At 51.5% G+C, this 19,114-nt stretch overlaps 1 protein-coding gene across 3 annotated transcripts in view; it reads right to left on the minus strand.

Annotated features, from left to right (window-relative positions):
* RAI1 (retinoic acid induced 1) overlaps window positions 1-14,004 on the minus strand; it is a 162,663-nt gene extending 148,659 nt beyond the window's left edge. For all 3 annotated transcript variants that reach the window (XR_012896196.2, XM_075899745.2, XM_075899744.2), the window contains exon 1: window positions 13,701-14,004. The gene's annotated coding sequence lies outside the window, so the exon portion shown is untranslated. The remainder of the gene's footprint in view (window positions 1-13,700) is intronic.
* Window positions 14,005-19,114: the final 5,110 nt, after the last annotated feature.

A 19,114-nucleotide genomic window follows, 5' to 3' on the forward strand; every position in this document is an offset into this window, starting at 1 on the left:
CAACTAAGCCTGCAATTAGCGCTTTTAGCTTAGTCAAACTCTAGGGCTACATCTACACGGCAGGCTTCTTGCACAAGAGTTCTTGCACGAGAGCGTCCATGGCAGTGTGGATGCTCTCTTGCACAAGAAAGCTGATGGACATTTTAGCCACAGGGGTTTCTTGCGGAAGAAACCCCTGTTGCCATCCATACTGCCTTCTTGTGCAAGAGCTCTTGCACAAGAGGGCTTCTTCCTCGTGGGGAGAGGAATAACTCTTGCACACGAAGCCCTCTCTTCTGATGCTGTACAGTAAATTTACTTGTGCAAGAACATGCGTGCAGTGTAGATGCTCCGCAAGATTTTGCACAAGAATGCAGTGTAGACGTAGCCTCGGGGTTTAGCTTAATTTTATTATATGGTGGTTTTTGTACGGCCTTCACCCTGTGAGGCGAGCGAGGCTGAGCTGATGAATCCCCAAGGGGAATGGTTTAGCGCTGACGGGGAGGTAAGTCTGAAAAAGGGAACAGGCTGGGAGAGGGGCGGGGCCAAGGCAGATGGAGATGGGAGGATAAGGCGGCCCTTTCAAGGAGACAGCTGAGGAAGGAAGAAAGTTGGGACGGGAGCCTGTATTTGGGGGCCGGCTGAGAGGTGTGGCTCCCACGAAGAGGAGCCCAGGGCACAAGAGCGAACCAGGGCGAGTGGGCTGGGTACATGGCTGCAGAGGACACCATGTGAATGCAGAGCTACTGGCAGGTCGGGGCAGGCTGAGGGTGTGTAGAGCAGCGCTTTTCTAACTTCTTTTTCCTCATGACCCAGCTGAAGAAAATTGTTGATGCTCATGACTTAATTTGACTAGAGTGCAGGCTCCAAGATAGAGCTGAAGATGAGAGCTTTGGGGTATAGGAGGGAGTTCTGGATGGGGGGGGTCAGACTTTGAGCAGCTCCCAGTCCGCAGTACGGTGGGGGGCTAAGGCAGCTTCCCGCCTCTCCTGGCACCGCAGTCCAGGCTGCACCCAGCAGCCGGTTCCCAGCCAACGGGAATGCAGAGCTAGTGCTCGGGGTAGGGGCAGTGTATGGAGCCCTGTGCGCTCTCCTCCCTCCCCCCACACACGCACACCTAGGAGCTAGGCCTGTTACAGGCTACTTCTGGGGTACAGCGCAGTCTGTGGTGCCAGGCCAGGCAGGTAGCTGCCTTCGCTGCTCACCTGATCCCCCTGCAACAAGAAGAGCCATCCGCCGACATTCCACCAGCCAGTCCTGGGTCACGCCCCCTAGTTTGAAAACCCCTGGTATAGGGAGAAGGGCAAAAGGAGAAGGTAGCTCTGAGGGGTGTGTTTCCAGGAAGGGATCTGCACTCCGGCATGAGGGGCAGTCACAACAGCCAGGCCAAAGCAAGTCGGATGGAACAGCTGACTGGCACAAGTGTGTCGCTAGGCTGATCGGAGAAACAGCATCTGTCCGTCACCAGCCAAGTGGATCAGTTAATTTGTGCAGCTGCCTCCCATCTCTCTCGGTTTCTTTCATCACTGCTAGAATCACTATAATGGGCCTTTCATTCCCTCATGTCTCCCTTTCTTTTTAGCCTCTTCTTCCAGCCAAGCAGCACAGAAGAAAGTGCCCAAGTGGGTTCCCGGCTTTAGGCCAAAGAGCTGGAACAGCCGCGCGTTGAGCGGTGGTTTGCAGAACAGCAGCCTAAGGTGACAGGGCTGCCCCATGCTGAAAAGGATGAACCGTCTTTTAAAGGTCACTATGGACCTCCCCAGCGGACGGAAATGAGCCTCACTGAGCCTCACAAAGGCTGACAGGTCGAGTGGTGCCCATTTTTCATACGGCTTCGATAACTACCACCAATAATATAGCTGGCGGCCTGTTTCCCTGGTAGTAGCGAATGGAGAGCAGTCAAGACGGGAGGAAGTGACCATAGTGCAGCCCAACAAGGCCCAGGCCTGTACTAGCATTTAACATGGAGGTCTAGCCCGTGCAAACTACATGTTCCAGCATGCAATGCTCCAACCGGCTCTAGGTAAAGGTCCCTTGGCTCAAGACAGAGCACTGAATGCTTGGATATCCGTTCTCTGTGGGTGGCACTGCAGTGCTGAAGATGGAAATTCTGCAGTTGGCTACCTGATTTTGCAAAGCCCTTTGTTAGTGGTTCGCTTTCCCTCCTGTGGGCAAAGTGTGCTGGTTCCGGGAGGATCCTGTGTAATGCTGTCTGGGCAGGTTACTGCTGTAATCAAATATGAAAACACAGGAGTGCTGGGCTGACAGGGGGCTGGTTTGATTTCCTGGCCCAAGTGACACAAACTTTGTACCTGAGTCAAATGACAAGGTGCATCTTCCCTTGTTTGTCAAAAATCAAGCGCAAATAAATGAACAGTCAACTAAAACCACCCACCACAAACTTACAGAAAGGCACACAGACTTGTCCAGAGCGGAATCCAGTCTGTTAGACCTCCATCAAGAACTACTGCACCATGTCTGACTTTCAGAGGTTTTGTGATCACACAGACACTTCCTGGTAGCCAAACAATTCCTCTGGCTGTGACCTCTCTGGTGATGGAGGCAGGTCTGCCACCCGAGTCCTGCCTTTTCTACGTCTGCTGTTTTGTCACCATCAGTGAGTGGAGGGGCAGATGCTACTTCAGTGAGTGCATGAGCACCTTCAGCACCATTTTGAACGTCCTAAAGAGAGAGCAAGCATTTTCTGGTTTGGTTCACAATCTTTTGTTCCTCCGGCAGCAACGCCCCTCAGGGTGGGTTATGATGTATGACAATGATGTGAACAGTATAGTTAAGTTTGGGCTGCTTGCCAGCAATTCTTTTCCACTTGCAAAAGGGGTAATTCCTCAGCATTTTGTCCTAGTAATTCTCCTTCTTTAGTTTCCTGGTGTTCTGCTCTTTTGAAGGTGTTTCAGCATACATGCTTATTAGGTCAAGAAGTTGTCTACAGCAGATGAAGGCATTATGGTTTTAGTCCTGTAACTCCTAAGGACATGTCTTCTCTACCAGCCAGACTGACAGGCAGCGATCGATCCAGCAGGGTTTGATTTATCGTGTCTAGTGATGCGATAAATCGACCGCCGAGCACTCTCCCATCGACTCCAGTAATCCACCGGAGCAAGAAGCATACATGGAGTTGACATGGAGTTACCGCAGTGAGTTGATTTAACTACATCAACTTCAGCTACGTTACTCATGCTGCTAAAGTTGCATAACTTACGATCGACGGCCCACAATGGTGTGACTAGACCTAAATCTCAGAACTGGTGATCCCAATAAAGCCTTGTGAGATGCGTTTGCATGAAAACTGGTCCAAATATTTCTGTTTGTACCAACTTTTTATGACTACGCATAGTAAGGCCTTGGCATAAGGCAGCGTTTCCCAAACTATGGGCCACAGTCCGGTACCGGGCCACGGGTAAAAAATACCGGGCCTCAGCATGGCTGCCAGGAGGGGAGCAGAGAGGGGTAGGCTGGGAGGAGGTGGGAGGGCGGGGAGAACTGGCTGCCAGGAAGCAGGTGGGCAGCGGAAGCAGGGTTGGGGCAGCGGGGCTGTCCGGTGGAGATCTGAGAGGGCAGGCAGTGGAACCAGAGCTGGCGGGGGGGGTGGGGGGGGGGGCAGGAGGAGGAGGAGCAGGAGAACCAACTTCCGGAAGCAGGGCTGTATGGGGGCAGCGGGGCTGGTTGGGGAGGTCGTCATTGGGGGAGCAGCGCTGACTGGGGAAGATTGGGGGGGGGACCAGCCTCTGGAAGCAGGGCTGAACAGGGGCAGCTGGACTGGGGAGATCAGGAGGAGAAGTGTGTGTGTGTGGGGGGGGGAGTGGAACTGACCCAGGCACATGTAGACCCGGGCACACAAATGAGTCCAGCCCCAGGGATTCCATTTTGTGAGTAGTTGCGAACTGCCTGGCTGGTAGACACACTCACCCAGTATGAGCACCTCTACCAGCCAGGCAGTTTGCAGCTAAGGACTGAGACACCTAATTATAAAACTTACCTAATTAGAAAATACCAGACATTTTATATGTCTGGTAATTTCTCAATTTATTTCCCGGACAAAACCCTCCAATACCGGACTGTCCAGTACAAAACCGGACACCTGGAAACCCTACTCCTCCTTGCACCCTCCCTCCTAGCCAGATACCCTACCCCCAATCTGCTTCTGCTCCCGCCTCGTGGAGTGCCCATGCAGCCCCGGGTCCCGCAAGCCCTGGCCCCAGCTAGGTGGAGGATGCAGCTGGATGAAACACTGAAAATGTATTCATTTTTCATTCTTTTTTTATATGCGTTTATATTTTGGGGCTGCAAAAAACAGTACTAAAAAAAAACCAGGTTCTAACTAAAGTAAAAAGTTTGGGAAACCCTGATCTAGCCAGCTTTCTATCTATCTTACAGTCCATTTATCCAATCCATATTCCCTTAACTTGCTGGCAAGAATACTATGGCTGACTGTATAAAAAGCTTTGCTAATGCTGGCACTGGGGGCTTTGGGAGGACCAGAAACAACTTTTCTGAATATTCACCATTTGCTGGCACTGGGGGCTTTGGGGGGACCAGAAACAACTTTTCTGAATATTCACCATTTGCTTAATGAATATACAAATGAATGTTACCAGTCCTCCAAAAGCTCTTGAATGGATTTACTGGTCCCCCGTGTCAAAAAGTTTGGGAATCCCTGGCATAAGGCATCAGGAAGAATTGTTGAAATTTGCCATTCATGAATTGAGGGCCAACTCTGCTGTTAACTCATCTGGAATCCCAAACTATCTTTTTATGATGTGGGACTGCTTTGCTACTGGAAGCGTAGCGCCACAGACCAAGTTTTTGAAAAGTTGAGTAATCCACTAATAAAAAGGTAATTGTCCTCATTTAGCTCCCACGGACACCAGCTTTGGACTAAAAGCAACCAGGAATTTCACCGTGGCTTCAATGGCTTTTTTTGCATTCTTTTAGTTGTGTTTATTGTTCACAGCCATCTTGGACTGCTCTTACACTTCTTGCAAGTAGGGATGGGGGATTATGCTTAGTGCTTTCAGTTTCCTTTTTCACCTCTTCTGGCAGTGCCCCCTGGAAAGGCCAAATCAGATAAGAAAGTGATACTACACCCAATCAAGGCTCACAGGAGGGCGGGTGGGCAGGCAGGGGTGGGGAATCAGCTTCTTTCGAAAGAAAAATAAAATCAATGGAAAAGCTTCGGATGATGGGAAATCATGCCGGAGAGATGAAAAGCATCCCAAACCGGATGTCCCTTGCGGTAGGAATGCCTGAATGGACTAACCTCAGCAATAACGTGGTGGCTATGGTGTTTGCATAATAAACTCATAATCCCTGTCCATTACAAATGGTGCCTTTAATCCCAGGCGCTCTCAGCCTTGCAATAGTGAGTAGCTCCCACCAACCTTGGCTTCCACATGGGGAAACTGAGGCACGGTGCTGCTAACTTAGTCATCCTCAGTGACAGCGTGAGTCAGCAGGAAAAGCAGAGAGCAGAACCCTGGTAGCCTGATGCTGTGACCATTAGACAAGGCTGCCCATGCTTTGAGATCTCAGCAGATGATTGGCAATCTGGCTGAATTTCCCCTCTGGGAAACCAGTTCAGCACCTCACAAAGCTCCATCTCTGGTCTCTCTCTCTAGATTGAGTTCTCGCTCTGCTACCAGATGGGCCCACGTCCTCGCCACCGTTGCTTGTGGCCCCTCCTCTGCCCTGGGCAGCGGAGACGGTCACCAGGGGCTGCCAGATTTCCCTCCACGTCCCACAGGGCCCTTCGCCACCGTGACACGAGCGGCTTGCGTCAGCGCCGCCGTGGCTGGAAACAGCAGGGCTGACAATGACATTTGCTGCCGCGCGGCTGACATTGAACTCAGCCAGTCAGAACATCGGGTGTCTTGCTGGCAGGAGCAACGTCTCGGCTTCAACACCGCCAGCCAGCGCGGGGACAGGGGAGGGAGGGGAATGAAAAAAGCAGAAGCGGCAGCCAGACAGCTGCCTCCTCCTCCTCCTTTTGTGCAGAAATGTGTTTTTGTTTGTCAGTCAAACAGTCTGTTTCCCCCTTCTTCACAGGCCAATTGTTTCTGCTGCCGCGAGATAAGGGATTGAAAAGGGCTATATTTTGATGGTTCTGAATCTGAGACCTCAGAATTGGAGGGTAGACATAGAGGGGGAGGAGATTCATGTTCAAATTGTCCTTCCCCCCCACCTCCTGCCTGGAAGCTGCTTCTGCCTCCCAGCTCTCCTGCTATTTAATCGCCACGTCTCTGGTGCGCCCAGGAGGTTTATGCAGCTTCGTCCTTTTTGCACCAGCTGCCGAGAAGAGTCCTTCTGTCACCTCACTGGTCTCGCGCCACGGCTCCTCCCTCCGTTCTCCCACTGAAAAACAACAGCAGAGCGTGGCTAGACCCTCCCTCCCTCAAATGTTGCATCAGAGGGTGAGACCCTGGTATGGCTATGCCACCTTGCAGGTTTTGCACAGGAAGAGTGCAAGAAGGTCAGAGCCCTCAATGGGCGTGGAGAGTAAATGGAGACGTGGAAAGAAAACTAGTTGGGAGGAACAAGACTTCATCCCATAAAGATCAGGACTCGCAAAAGCACAGGACAATGAAATGCTCTGTCGCGGGCCAAGTTCAGCTGAAGGGAGCATAACACATCACGGCTGCTTCCCCCAAAATTAACATGGGCGATTTTTAGGCTGATTACACTGACTTTCTGCGATTGCCCCAACCTCTCATCTCTTCACAGAGACCCACCCAAGTCTGTATTACTGGTATAAAATACATTATATATGGTACAGGCGCACTCAAAAGACCCAGTCGGGACCCAGGCTCGCGGTGCTGGACTCAGAACTAGGGATGTTAAATTTAGATGAATTGGCTAGTCGAATAGTTGATGCAATTTGCATCGACTATTTGATTAGTCAATAAGGGTGCCTCCGCCTCTGACGTGTAGCAACAGTCCTGGGAGCAGCTGCTACACTTCAAAGGCAAAAGTGCTGCAGGGGATTCAGGCAGCCCCCCGCTGACCGGAGGCGGCCTGCAGTGTTTCAAAGTGGCAGTGCCACATGGAGCCCAGGGTCAGCTGGGGACTCTGGGTCCCCAGCTGACCCGGGCTCCACGCAGCACTGCCGCTTTGAACCACCCGTTCCTCTTCCCCTCCCCCCGGCCTTGCTGCCTCTTTCTGATAGAGGCAGCAAGGGGGAGGGGGAACCCCTAGTCAACTACTTGTTCACATCCCTACTCCAAACAGACACAGATAAATAGAGTCCCTGCTCTGGAGACCTTCCAGCTGACACTGGACCTTGTGGGGATCCGTCACTGCTGCGAAGGTCCCCAGCAAAAGTCCCTTTGCTCCTGTAGACTGGTCAGATCTTGTTTAATTATCCAGTGCTCAGGAACAGAGGGAGGGCTTTGCCTCCCATCCTCGGGGGATCACAGCCTGGAAGGGGCCAGAGCCGTTCATATCCAGCTCCTAAGCCTTTCAGAGCTCAGGCTTGAGGAGAGAGATTCACTCAATTAATTTTGCTTTGGCAAAAAGTCCATTTTTATTGCTATTTCATGCCTTCCGTATAGATTTTCTCTGCTCGTCTCCCAGGGATAATAAAACCCGACTCGTTCTTCTGACAAGAAGTCTCACACTCCCGCTCTCGTCGGGCTGTTGTGTCCCCCACCTATGCGTGTACACTTAAAGGCAAAGCGTTGTCATGGAAAGACAAAAATGACTCACACAGCTAATCTGCGAGCCGAGCCTATCATCCCCTCAGCTCTCACACGAGGACACCCAAACTTGGTGACGTCAAGAGCTGCCCTGCCAACATCAGGATGGCCTAGAACGGGGCCATTCTATCTGAGGGTGGCCTGGCCCGGGAGACCAGTCCTAGCAGGCCAGGCTCCATCCTGCTTCCAATCAAGACGGCCAAGGGCCTGCGGGAATCTGTAGCATCCATGGGTCACTCCCACACTACATGTGATGGTCACGCGGGCTGCATTCGACTCCTAGTCTACACTTCGGCTATCTTTGCTCCACCTGGCTGCGCTGGATTTCTACCTTACACCTCGGGCTCTACTGACCATTGCTGACACACAGGGGCCACAGAGCAAGTGCCATTGTTTACCTGGGGGAGGATCCATAGTGCATGTGTTCTTATGCTGGGAACAGAGCTGGCCCCAAGAATGGGGAGAGTTGCAGGCCATGTGTGGGCTGGAGAAGAAGGGAAAGGAAGCAGGATGGCCAAAGTGGACCTGTCCTTTAGCTAGCCCACACCTGCCCTGGAAATCCCTCTTGGGACCATTACTGCAGGGGTGCAATTTAAGGGCATCCCTCAGCGTTGCCCTTATCTGCATTAGGGAAACATAAACGGTCTCGCTCTCTCTGCTTCTGTGGCCTGTAGGTGGTGTTGTCGCTTACCTGAATGGAAAGCGGGGGTGGGACTAGGATTGTAAAGGAGTAGTAAAGTATATGATTAACCAATAAGCCTAAACTTATTGGTTAATCTTCTCAACTATTCGCATCCCCCCCTCCCTTTGCTGCCTCTGTATCAGAGGTAGCAGCGCAGGATGGCAGGCAGATGGTCTGTGAGGGGAGCTGGTTTTTAAACTGGCTCCCATTTCAGAGGGGCTCCCGCTTGGCACCCCACGCTGCTGCCTCTTTATCAGAGGCAGCAATGCGGGATGGCAAGGGGCTCCCCAGGAGTGGGGCTGGATTGCACTGGCTCCTGGCCCTGCCCTGGGGGGACTATAAAATAGTCGAGTAACAGCTAAGAATTCATGCAGTTATTTGACTATTCAATTACCTGCTACCTAACATCCCTAGGTGGGACTGCACCAACATGGCAGTGTTTTCACACGCCGGGTAAATGACCACCCAAGGTGCAAGGCACTGGGGAGCTGGGTGTCAGCTGCTGATATGGATGAGATGATGTCAGCTGAAGTGAAGTCATGCAGTCTGTGTTTCCCTGCTGTAACTGTATGTTGGATAGAGCTAAGCGAGGCTATAGGCATAACCTGGCAGCAGGACCTAGCTGAAAACACCGGGACTGATTCTGCAGTCACTTATTCTGGCATAAATCAGGAGTAGCTCCAATGGAGTTAATGGGGAAATATCTGTACAAACCCTGCCAAGGCCCTGACTACTGGGGGGAAGGGAATGTTTTGCACAAACAGAGCTATGTCAGCACAGCTGCATTCAATGCAAACCTTTAACACAGATGTGCGGTCCTGGTTCGGAACAGGGCTGGTATAGACTGAGCTAGAGTGAGAGGGGAATCAAGCCCAGCAGGTGAGGGTCTGAAATATGATGGTACATTATAAGACGTAAAAGTTTGAGAAAAACAATTTTTTTTTGCCTTTTTTTCCCCATCTAACCTGCCTCCCCTCTCTCTCCTCCTGACTCCTTTTCCAAACCAGCCAGTCAGCTGTTCTGATAACAGACCAGGTCGCTGTTGCACATTGGTCTGTGAATGCACAAGCTGGGCATGCAGCACCCGCAGCACCAGGAAACCCACAGATGGGTCTGCTCCTGCAGGTGTGGCTGCAACTGACAAAAGTTTTAAAGGTGGCTTATGATGGAACAGGGGAAAGTGATAAGAGTGAGCCAAACCCATGAGAATAAAAACCTGGTTAACTGAAACTCTTGGGTCTGGAGGTTGGTTCTTGGCATGTCGCATAGGGCACAGCGTCACAGGGCTTTGAAGAGTTGACATATGTGAAGCTGAAGCCTGTTTCCACCAGTTTAAGTAAACGAAACCTCTAGCATCCCAAAGGTTTGGGTGTTTCCACTGACCAGTAAATGAGAAGGATTTACAGCTCACTTTCCCTTGTCTAACAGCCAAACACTAGGGCTGTGTCTACATTGGCACCCCTTTCCGGAAAAGGGATGCTAATGAGACACTTCGGAATTGCAAATTCCGTGGGGGATTTAAATATCCCCCGCGGCATTTGCATTTACATGGCTGCCGCTTTTTTCCGGCTCGGGGTTCTTCCGGAAAAGGGTTTATTTTCCGGAAAATCGCGTCTAGACTGGCGCTTTTCTCCGGCATAACCCCGAGCCAGAAAAAAGCGGCAGCCATGTAAATGCAAATGCCGCGGGGGATATTTAAATCCCCCACGGAATTTGCAATTCCGAAGTGTCTCATTAGCATCCCTTTTCCGGAAAGGGATGCCAATGTAGACGTAGCCTAGGTGGTTACAAAGATGTAATTTCACTAGGGATGGTCCTGAAGGTAAAGCCTGAATCTAAACAGGCCTGCATTTTGGAGAAGTTTGGGTCTGAATCCAAACTTCATGGCTGAGCCCTGTCTGGAGAGGAACTGAAACCCAGCTCTGAATCTCCCCAAATCTGAACCTAACATTTACAACTCAGAACAAGGTTTAATGCAGGAGAAAAGATTGGTTTTGCAGATAACAATTGAGGGCCCAACTGCAAGGATAAGCCTCTAGACCGGGGTGGGCAATAATTTTTGCCCAGGGGCCACTTCAAAAAATTTTGAAGTAGCCCCGGGCCACCCTGGAAGGGGCAGGGCCTAAACAGGAAGAGGTGGAGCTGCCCCACCCCCAGACCAAGATTGGTTTGAGGGTGGAGGAGCCCCTTTGCCCCCCCTTCCCACTAGGCACCCAGACCCTGGAAGAGGTTTGGCACGCTCCCCCATCTCCAGGCCAATCAGGGCCTGGGGAGCGCGGGAAGCCTCCTCCGCTCTCCCCCCTAGCCTGTGAGCAGCGCACAGCGCTTCAAAGCACCATGTGCTCCTGGCAGGGCGAGAGGAGGCTTCGCGCGCTCCCCCACCGCAGGCCAATTAAGGCTTGGGGCCAGGGGAGCAGTCGGGCCTCCACGGGCCGGATCCATCTGCTTGGCGGTCCAAATCCAGCCCGCAGAGGCCCTTTTGCCCACCCCTGCTCTAGACTGCCTTCTTCCAGCCTGGGGCTTCCCCCACTTGGGTTCTGGCGCCAGTTTGTTGGAGAAATCAAAATGTAAATGGACCCAGTTACTCAATCTGTGGTTTAGACACAATGGGTGGTGCGGACTTTTGGGAGAGGTAACCCATTTGCCTGAGTGCCAGGTTTGTGTGTGATAATGGGGCATCTTAAAAATTAATAGACAGCAGGTTTAAAACAACGGAATTATTTCTTCACACAAGTACAGTCAACTTGTGGAACTCCTTGCCAGAGGATGTTGTGAAGGCCAGGACTTCACCAGGGTTCAAAAAAGAGCTAGATACATTCATGGAGGATAATTCCATCAATGGCCAGGATGGGTAGGAATGGTGTCCCTAGCTTCTGTTTGTAAGAGGCTGGAAATGGATGACAAAAGAGGGATCACTGGGCTAGACAGACCTTTGGTCTGAACCAGTATGGCTGTTTCTGTGTTACACATTTGAGAGTAGCTGCCCTGCCTATATGAACCCAGAAACTATTTCCTGAGGCTGTGGATTCTAAAGGGGAGAACTGTGTGTATTTCTAACAATACATCTTAGGGGTGAGATACTGGACACCAGTCCCCAGCAAGGGTGGTCTCTTCATGAGACAAGGCTAGTACCCGTAATAGTCCTGTAACTAAATTCCTAATTTCGCTATATTCTACTTCTCTACATTTCCCCACGTAGCTTCAAGTGGGTGTTGGATTCTTCATTTTCTGTTGTGAACAACTCATGTCCCACTCCAGAGGAAGCTGCATTTCAAAGCAATTTGCAGGCCTCCTAGACAAAAGGCAGTAGTAGAGAAACATTCAGTTGTTACCATATCATGAGGCTGCTATTTTTAAAGCCCCTGTCTCAGTGTAGTTGGGTCATCCTTCCGTCAGTGGGAGATTCAATGGGTAGGAGAGAACCTATCATAAAACAGGCCCTTTTCCCCATTTTTACTGGCTGCTTAGTTTCCTTTTCTAACCCATCCCCCAACATAGCTCAGGCTGCATTTTCATCAGCCTTTGGTGCAATGACTGAGTGGTTAAGGCAGGACTACAATCCTGCAGGTTTGCATTTGAGTCTCCCTTGCGCTCACACTGAAAAGGTCACCTCCAGGTCACCCAGCTGCAAAATGGAGACCCAGACCATCAGGATAGGGCAGTCAAAGGTTGTGAGGCTGAAGCTGGCTACCTCTCCTGCTTTCCTCCACCACGCTTGGCTGAGACACAGACATGCCTTAACCACATCAGCCCAATGAGGGGGAACTCTGATTGGTATAAACCAGGGAAGTCCAGCGGATAGGAGCAGGAAATCAAAACTACTGGATTTTAGATTTATCTCTGCAGTGAGACCCTGGGCATAACCGCTCCTGTCCCTCGGCTTTCCCATCTGTAAAATGGGGAGAACAATGTTTTTATCCCTACATGCAGCATGCCTTGCGAACAATAAATGAGAATGAAAATCCTTCCTGCTACAGATCAGCACACGACCCAAGAGCCGAACACGACTCCCAGACAATCCCCCTCCATCACCACAGCAAGGAGGCATTGTTCTAGCATGACAACAATGGTTCTGTTCAGATGTGGGGGGGGGAGAGCTGTATCCTTGCTCCTCACAAATTGGCACTTTTACAGGTCGCGCTAAAGACACAGATGTGCAACAGGCAGCGGCTGCCAGGCACTGACGAGTCTTTGCAGCTGACTCTAAGCAGGACCAATTGGATCAGCCCTCTGAGAGGCCCTGCACCTTTGGGGGCCCCTATGTGATCATACACCATGACCCTAGGAGCCCAAGCCATCCTGCCCCAGGCTTCTAGGACACTCCCCTAGCCAGAGACCCCTCTCCAAATCAAGCTGAGTACATGGCACCATTCTGAGCAGTCAGAAGAGGCCATGTGGCCGGTGGGCAGGTTGCTTGGCAGCAGGGAACTGCTACAAAGGGGGCAGCTAGGGCTGCAGCCTTTTGCAAGGAAGGGCTTGATGGAGTTTCAGGGGCGTCTGCCCAGGCAGCAGGGAGCAAACAGACACCCCAGCAGTTCCCCTGCTCTGACGTCAATGAAAGGCTCCGACAGGTCCCCGACGTCAGCCAAGATGTATTGCAAGCAGATGGAAAGCCCTTGAAAAGTCTATTCCTCGCCGAAAAGGAACAATATACGGTGTCTCCTTCAGGCTGCCTGGTGCAGGGGGCCGTGGACTCGCCACGCAAAGGCCTCATGGCTCCGGCTGCCTTTTAGGGCCGAGCATTTCCACCAGAGCTGCTCCCACAGCAGGCGTGCCGCTGCAAAATCTGCTCCAGCCCGAGGCGAGCAGCAGAAGAGGTAGCCTGGGCTGCCAGGCCGGGGCTCCGCAAACCTGAGTGTAGAGGGCGAAGTTCTGCCTGGGGGTCCCGCAGGGGGTGGGTTAGAGTCTCCCCGCGCTGGCCCCGGTCACTGCAGCCGGCGGCAGAGAGCCGATCCTGCTGGCGAGCTGGAAGGCTCCGCTCCCCAGGAGCCAGGCACGGGCAGATGCCGGGTTAGGCCGGGGGCGGGGGAGACGCACACACAGAAGTGCAGCGCCTGGAAAGTTGGCAGCCGCGCCGGCCACCGCAGCTTGGGAACCCCCGCGGGCCTGGGAGCGCAAGCCCCGGGGCGGAGTCACTTCCAGCCTGGGGCCCCGGAGCCGAGCCGCGGAGGGAGGCAGGGGCTCCGCCGGAGCCAGAGCAGCGGTCCCCGCCCGGCCGCCTCCTCCGCCAGCCCGGCCCGGAGACCCAGCGCACCCGCGGGCCTCGCCTCCCCGGGGAGCTGCCGCGGCCGCAGCCCCGTGCGCTCCGCTCCGGGCTCCGCCGCTCTTACCTCGCTTCACCGCCGGCGCCGAGCGGGGCAGCCGGGCCGGGGGCTCCTCCGGTGCCCGTCCATGGGAGCGCCCCCCGCGGCCGGGTTTCCTCTCCCCCCGGGGGCGCGGCGAGTCCAGCGGGCAGCTCAGGGACGGCGCCCCCCGGGCTTGGCTCCGCTCCGCCGCCGCTCCGCCTGCAGCCCAGCGCGCTCCGGCGCGGGTGTCAATGGCAGCCAGATCCCACTTCGCACAGGAAGGGCGAGCGGGCGAGGAGGGGGGGAGAAGAAACTTAGAGGCATGGCTGGATGCTGTCGGAAGTGCACGCTCATGTTTCCCTCCGGGGAAATCCAGGTGTTCTGCCCGGGCCGACAGCCCCATCTGCCGGCCGCCCACGTGGGCCTGCCCGCGGGTGCGTGGCTGGTTTGCAAAGCCGCCCGCGGGTCGGAACCGGCCGGGCCCGCCCGCTGCGTGCATGGGCTACAAGCGCAGACCACGAGCGAGCCCCTCAAGGGGGCCGGGGCTGGACTCGGGAAAGCCAAACTTGGAGACAGGGGCATTGTGCTGAGGCGCCTGTTGGAACGGAGGTGGCTGGCTCCAGCTGCTTGGAAAGCTGCCTCTCGGTAGCAGTTTTGCAGCTTTCCGAGTCCAGCATGGGGAAGGAGGGGTCTCACAGCTCGTGTGTGGCCAGGAGCCTCCGATGGAAGGTGTCATAAAGTGCCCGGCTAGGTAATAAGTCCACCACTTTATGCAGTCACCATTTTGCAGTCATCCACCCTGGCTTCAATCCTCTATCCAAAAGCATGGTGAAATGAAGGAGAATCTCCCATTAGCAGAGCAGGGGCCTGGGAGATCGATCTAGGCCAGGGGTCTCCAAACTTTTCAGCCCGAGGGCCGCATTAACTATCAAACAGCAGTTCGGGGGCCGACTACACACTTGAGGTCCAAATAAAAAACAATCAAAACATGGATGTTGTTTTTAATTATTTATTTAATGTTATTTTATTCAGTTATTATTTAATAACACATTGATACACTACACATGAACACCTGTATTAGTGTGAATGGTGAAATTGTTTCCTGGATGCCAAAATAGCAGACATTTCTGGCTTTGCGAATCCGTTTCTCCCGGAAGGGGGGGGCTTTTCCCCCTGCTCTCCCCTTCCTCTGCACGCTGTCCTCCCCTCCTGCTTGCCACCGCTCACTCCTTCCCCCCCCCCCGGGTGGAAGGGGTCACCTTTTTAAAGTTCCCGCCGGGGTTCACGTTCCCCCGCACGTCGCCGGGCGGGCGTTACCACCACCGCCCATCCTGCCCCCTGATTGGCCGGCTGCCCTGTCAGTCTGGGCGGGGGAACGCCGCCCGTGCTAACCCCCGCCCCCTGCGCCGTTTGCCGCCGCGCGGCCGCTTGTCAGCAGAGCGGCCCGCTTCTCCTGCCCCGGCGCGGCGTGAGTACACGCCGCACACCCCTGACAGGGCCCCCCCCCCCGCGGCAAGAAGGGCCCGTTCAGCGGCGCCCCAGGGACGGTCTCCACGGGCCGGATGAGAGGGCCTCGCGGGCGCATCCGGCCCGCGGGCCGTAGTTTGGAGACCCCTGATCTAGGCCATTAAGAAAAGGCTTCTGCGGGGAGTGGCAGGACCACCAGCAACACTTTAGCTTGAGACCCAGAATTATAAACTGGTAACTGAGTGGCAAGACCAAATGGCATTTGCGAATCTTGGCATGGAGTCATTTTGAAGGAAATGGGGTGCAGTGGGAAGGCAGGGTGGAGGAAGCACAGTAAGTGAAGAAAATTGCTTGTAGCCAGCCTTAGTCGTGGTATCCAACCTGTTCTGAAGCCACTATAGCGGCTACTGCTGTAGCAAACTAGCCACATTATTCTGGAAAATGTAGATAATTTTGTGAGCCAACTAGCCACACTCAACTGGACAAATAGCCACATGTGTTGGATACCAGGGGTCTAATGCTTATTTTGTATTTTCCTTTCCATGGAGTATTTTTGCTCATTCTTTTATGTTTAGTGTCTGCAGTGAGTTAACGGGTTGCATGCCAGAGCGAGGGTAGCAACGTACACTAAAAGAACTTTATATCTTTACATTAAGCTACACTGCTGTTAGGCCCATAGTAAACATCTATTCTTTGTTGGACTTGTCTGCTAATACCCCAGTGTTTGCATTAACCCGAATGAAAATTCCATTAGCCCCCCGCAGACCGCTCCCTTCCTTCGGCCAAAGCAGGCTGTAGGAAGGGGGGGCTCTACCGCAGGGATGGTGTGTCTCTAAAGCGTGACACCCTGGGCCTCCATCTTGACAGGCCTTTTGATGATACAGTAATATCAAAGTTTCATCATAATCATGATTGGGACCTTGAAAGGGGGCCCTCAAGGAATTAATAGTCCTTTGGGTGATATAGTTTCTCCCCAGTCACATGGCTACTGCTTTTACAACCACATTTTCTTATTCAAACACGTATTTTCCTCTCTATGTTTTTGCAAAAGCCCCCCACAAAAAAAGGGGGAAGGTGCCTATGCACAGAGAGGAAAGAGTGAGACACAGAGGCTGTTTTTCCTCTATTAGTTACAGCCATTGTAGTCCTTGGCTTGATGGAGGGTGAACCATTCGTAGACAGGTATAATTTTCAAGTTGATGATTTCCAGGCTTTGAATAAGAACCTAGCAATTGCCATACAGGGATCCATCAAGTATAGTGTGTTGTCTGTGACAGTGGCCTAGAACCAGTTGTGGGATATTTACCCTCTTAAGAAAATGTTCCTTCCATCCCCTAGGAGTTAGAGCTTGGCTTATACATGGGGGCCTATATCTTTTGCAAAGCTCTTATTTATCTTTCTGATATTTACTATTATAATTCTGGATAGTCTTGTTATCTATACACAAGTCCAATCCTTTTTTTCGAATGCTACTTAACTGTTGGCCTCAGTGGTGATATGTGGCAATGAGTTCCACTGGCTAATTGTAGGGTGCATGAAAAAGTATTTCCTTTGAGCAATGTAAAATTGCTGCCTCTTGATTTCCTCAAAGGTCTCCTCTCATATATACGTTACATTTATATCCCACCTATTAGCCCCAAAGATCCAAGAGTTTTTTTTTTTTTTTAAATAAAAGCACCAGTCATGTGGTCTTACAAGCTGTTTTGGATTCGAGTAGTTCCATAGAAGTCAATGGGTTTGCTTGTGTGAAAAAGTATTATTCCTAGGAGTAAAAGGTTCCAAGCTCTGTTCTACATGTATTTCAGAAACAATGAAAAATATTTAAAGAAACAATCAGGGTTGCCAAGTGTAAGAGCAAGAAAATTAAAATCTAAGGGCATTGGGAATCTTCAGTTGCCCACATAATAGTGCCCATCTTTTCTTAGTTCTGTGTTTTAACAGTGCCTAGCACAATGAGTCCCTGATCCAGACTGAGGGACCTGGCAACCTACCACAATGCAACATAAGTGAGACTAATAAATAACACGTTATTCTGATCAAAAACAAAGTAATGCGTATTTCATCATAGCACAACAAACTTTCATCCCCATTATGAATCTTTCCTATCTTGATTTCTATAACTGTTTTCTTTCTAGGAATACTGTTGAATGGGAAATCTAAGATAACATATTCTTGTCACCTTTGGCCTGAGCGTTTAGCCAACTTTAGGGACCTCGCTGGGTTTTTCTGTTAGGAGAAAAGTTTGATCATATGTGTGTTTGTAAATTGACATTGGATGTTTTTGGCTGACTTAATTGCTATTTCTTTGAAGATGTACAATATACAGTACAGTAAAATTGTGGATATATTTTATATGAGCTTGTATTTGAAGTTAATATGGTATTAATATGTACATACAAAATGTTGCATTTTGAGATTGCTGATGAAGGAATGGTTTTTATTTTGGGTCAATGAGAGAGAAGGTTGTGGTATACGCGAATGTATGCATATGCAGTTCTAAGCCGGAATAACATGTTTCTATTTATCACTTAAGCCATGTTGGATTCTTGGTATCCTTAACTTTTCCTTTCCTTGTTTTTCAGAATTTTAGTTTTTCTAAGTGTTGTGAGAGTAAAGACATTTCTGTTGCTTAGTGACCTTAACTGGTTCTTTAAACAAAGTTATTTTGATTTTGGAATTTCCCAGATTTTATTTTTTATTTTTAAGCATCTTTCATTTTTTTTCTTGTGTGTTGCCAAAGCTGAAGCTATCATTTAGAAATGTTAACTAAATGGAATAGAGGGGTCAGACGGTTAAATTAAAGAAGTGAGCAGAGCTGTCCGAGCTAATAAGGGCTGCCAACCTACCACGATAATCCCCTAGCAGCTTTGAAATTGGAATGAAATGACTCCGACAGTGAAAATGCCCTGTCCACAAGCAACTCACCACCCCAGTAGCTTTGCTTTGGTCTCTGAAAGACCTTGTTTTTAATAGGGGCCATCATCAAATATATTCTGGGTTTTTTCTTTTTCCTGACTGCTTCAGAGGCAGAAAGCCTTGTCTAATCTTCCAGCACCATTTCTAAGACATTTTCCTACTTCTGCCCTTGGAAACAGCCTCTTTCACCAGCTAGTATCCCAGTCTACCTTTGGCTCTATCTGCCTAACGAGGTATATAGAGGGGTACAGAGTTAGAGTTTGTCTTCACTGTAGAGTTATCCTAGATACTCACGTGTTGCTGCTTACCTACCTCCTTGCCACATACCAGACCTTTTCACCAGTATTCTCTGTAAGCTGAGCACTCGGGCGGCCACCCAGCAGGGATTCAGGTGCTGCCCAGCTCACTGGCAGAGCATCCACAGCTGCCCATAGCATGTGTTTCTGTTGGTGGCACACATCTGCACATGCCTCAGTGCACATAACAAAATTTATCCCGCACATGGATGGAAAAAAAATAGAGGGAACATTGCTTCTTACCTACCTGCAGTGGTGCTTTCAACCCAGGTGCCTGGTCTAACTGGGGCTATAGACTTGAGCTTGGGTAATGCTTTCACTTCTGCTCCATTTTACAATGTGGATGCTGGTGGGAGAACTAGAGGTGCAGGAAATCCAAGCCTAGCGCCCAGGGTCCCAGCTGCTGGCCCCATGTGCTGGAGGCTCTACTGACAGCCCTATGCAACAGGTTCCCAGCTGCTGCACTGCCGGCCCCGCACACTGGGTTACTGGCTGCATGCTGGGGTCCCAGTTGGGACCCCAGCCTGGACCCATGCCCAGGCCCTGGCTGCTGCCCCCACATGCCTGGACTTTGCTCTTGACCTCAGCTGGTGGACAAGAGTAAGGGGGCTTAGTAGTGCCACTTTTAAAAACTCTCCCATGCCACTGGATGCTGGCTAACGTGCAGATAGTCCTCTGGTGCCTTCTCACAATTCCCTGCGTATGCCTCGCAGGGCAGACAAGTTCTTGGAGAATTTCCTCGGCAGCAGAGAGAGGCATCGGGCATGCCCACCAACGTCC

The sequence above is a fragment of the Pelodiscus sinensis genome, chromosome 15 (genome assembly GCF_052426305.1).
Source record: "Pelodiscus sinensis isolate ZL-2025 chromosome 15, ASM5242630v1, whole genome shotgun sequence".
NCBI classification, from domain to species: Eukaryota; Metazoa; Chordata; order Testudines; family Trionychidae; genus Pelodiscus; species Pelodiscus sinensis.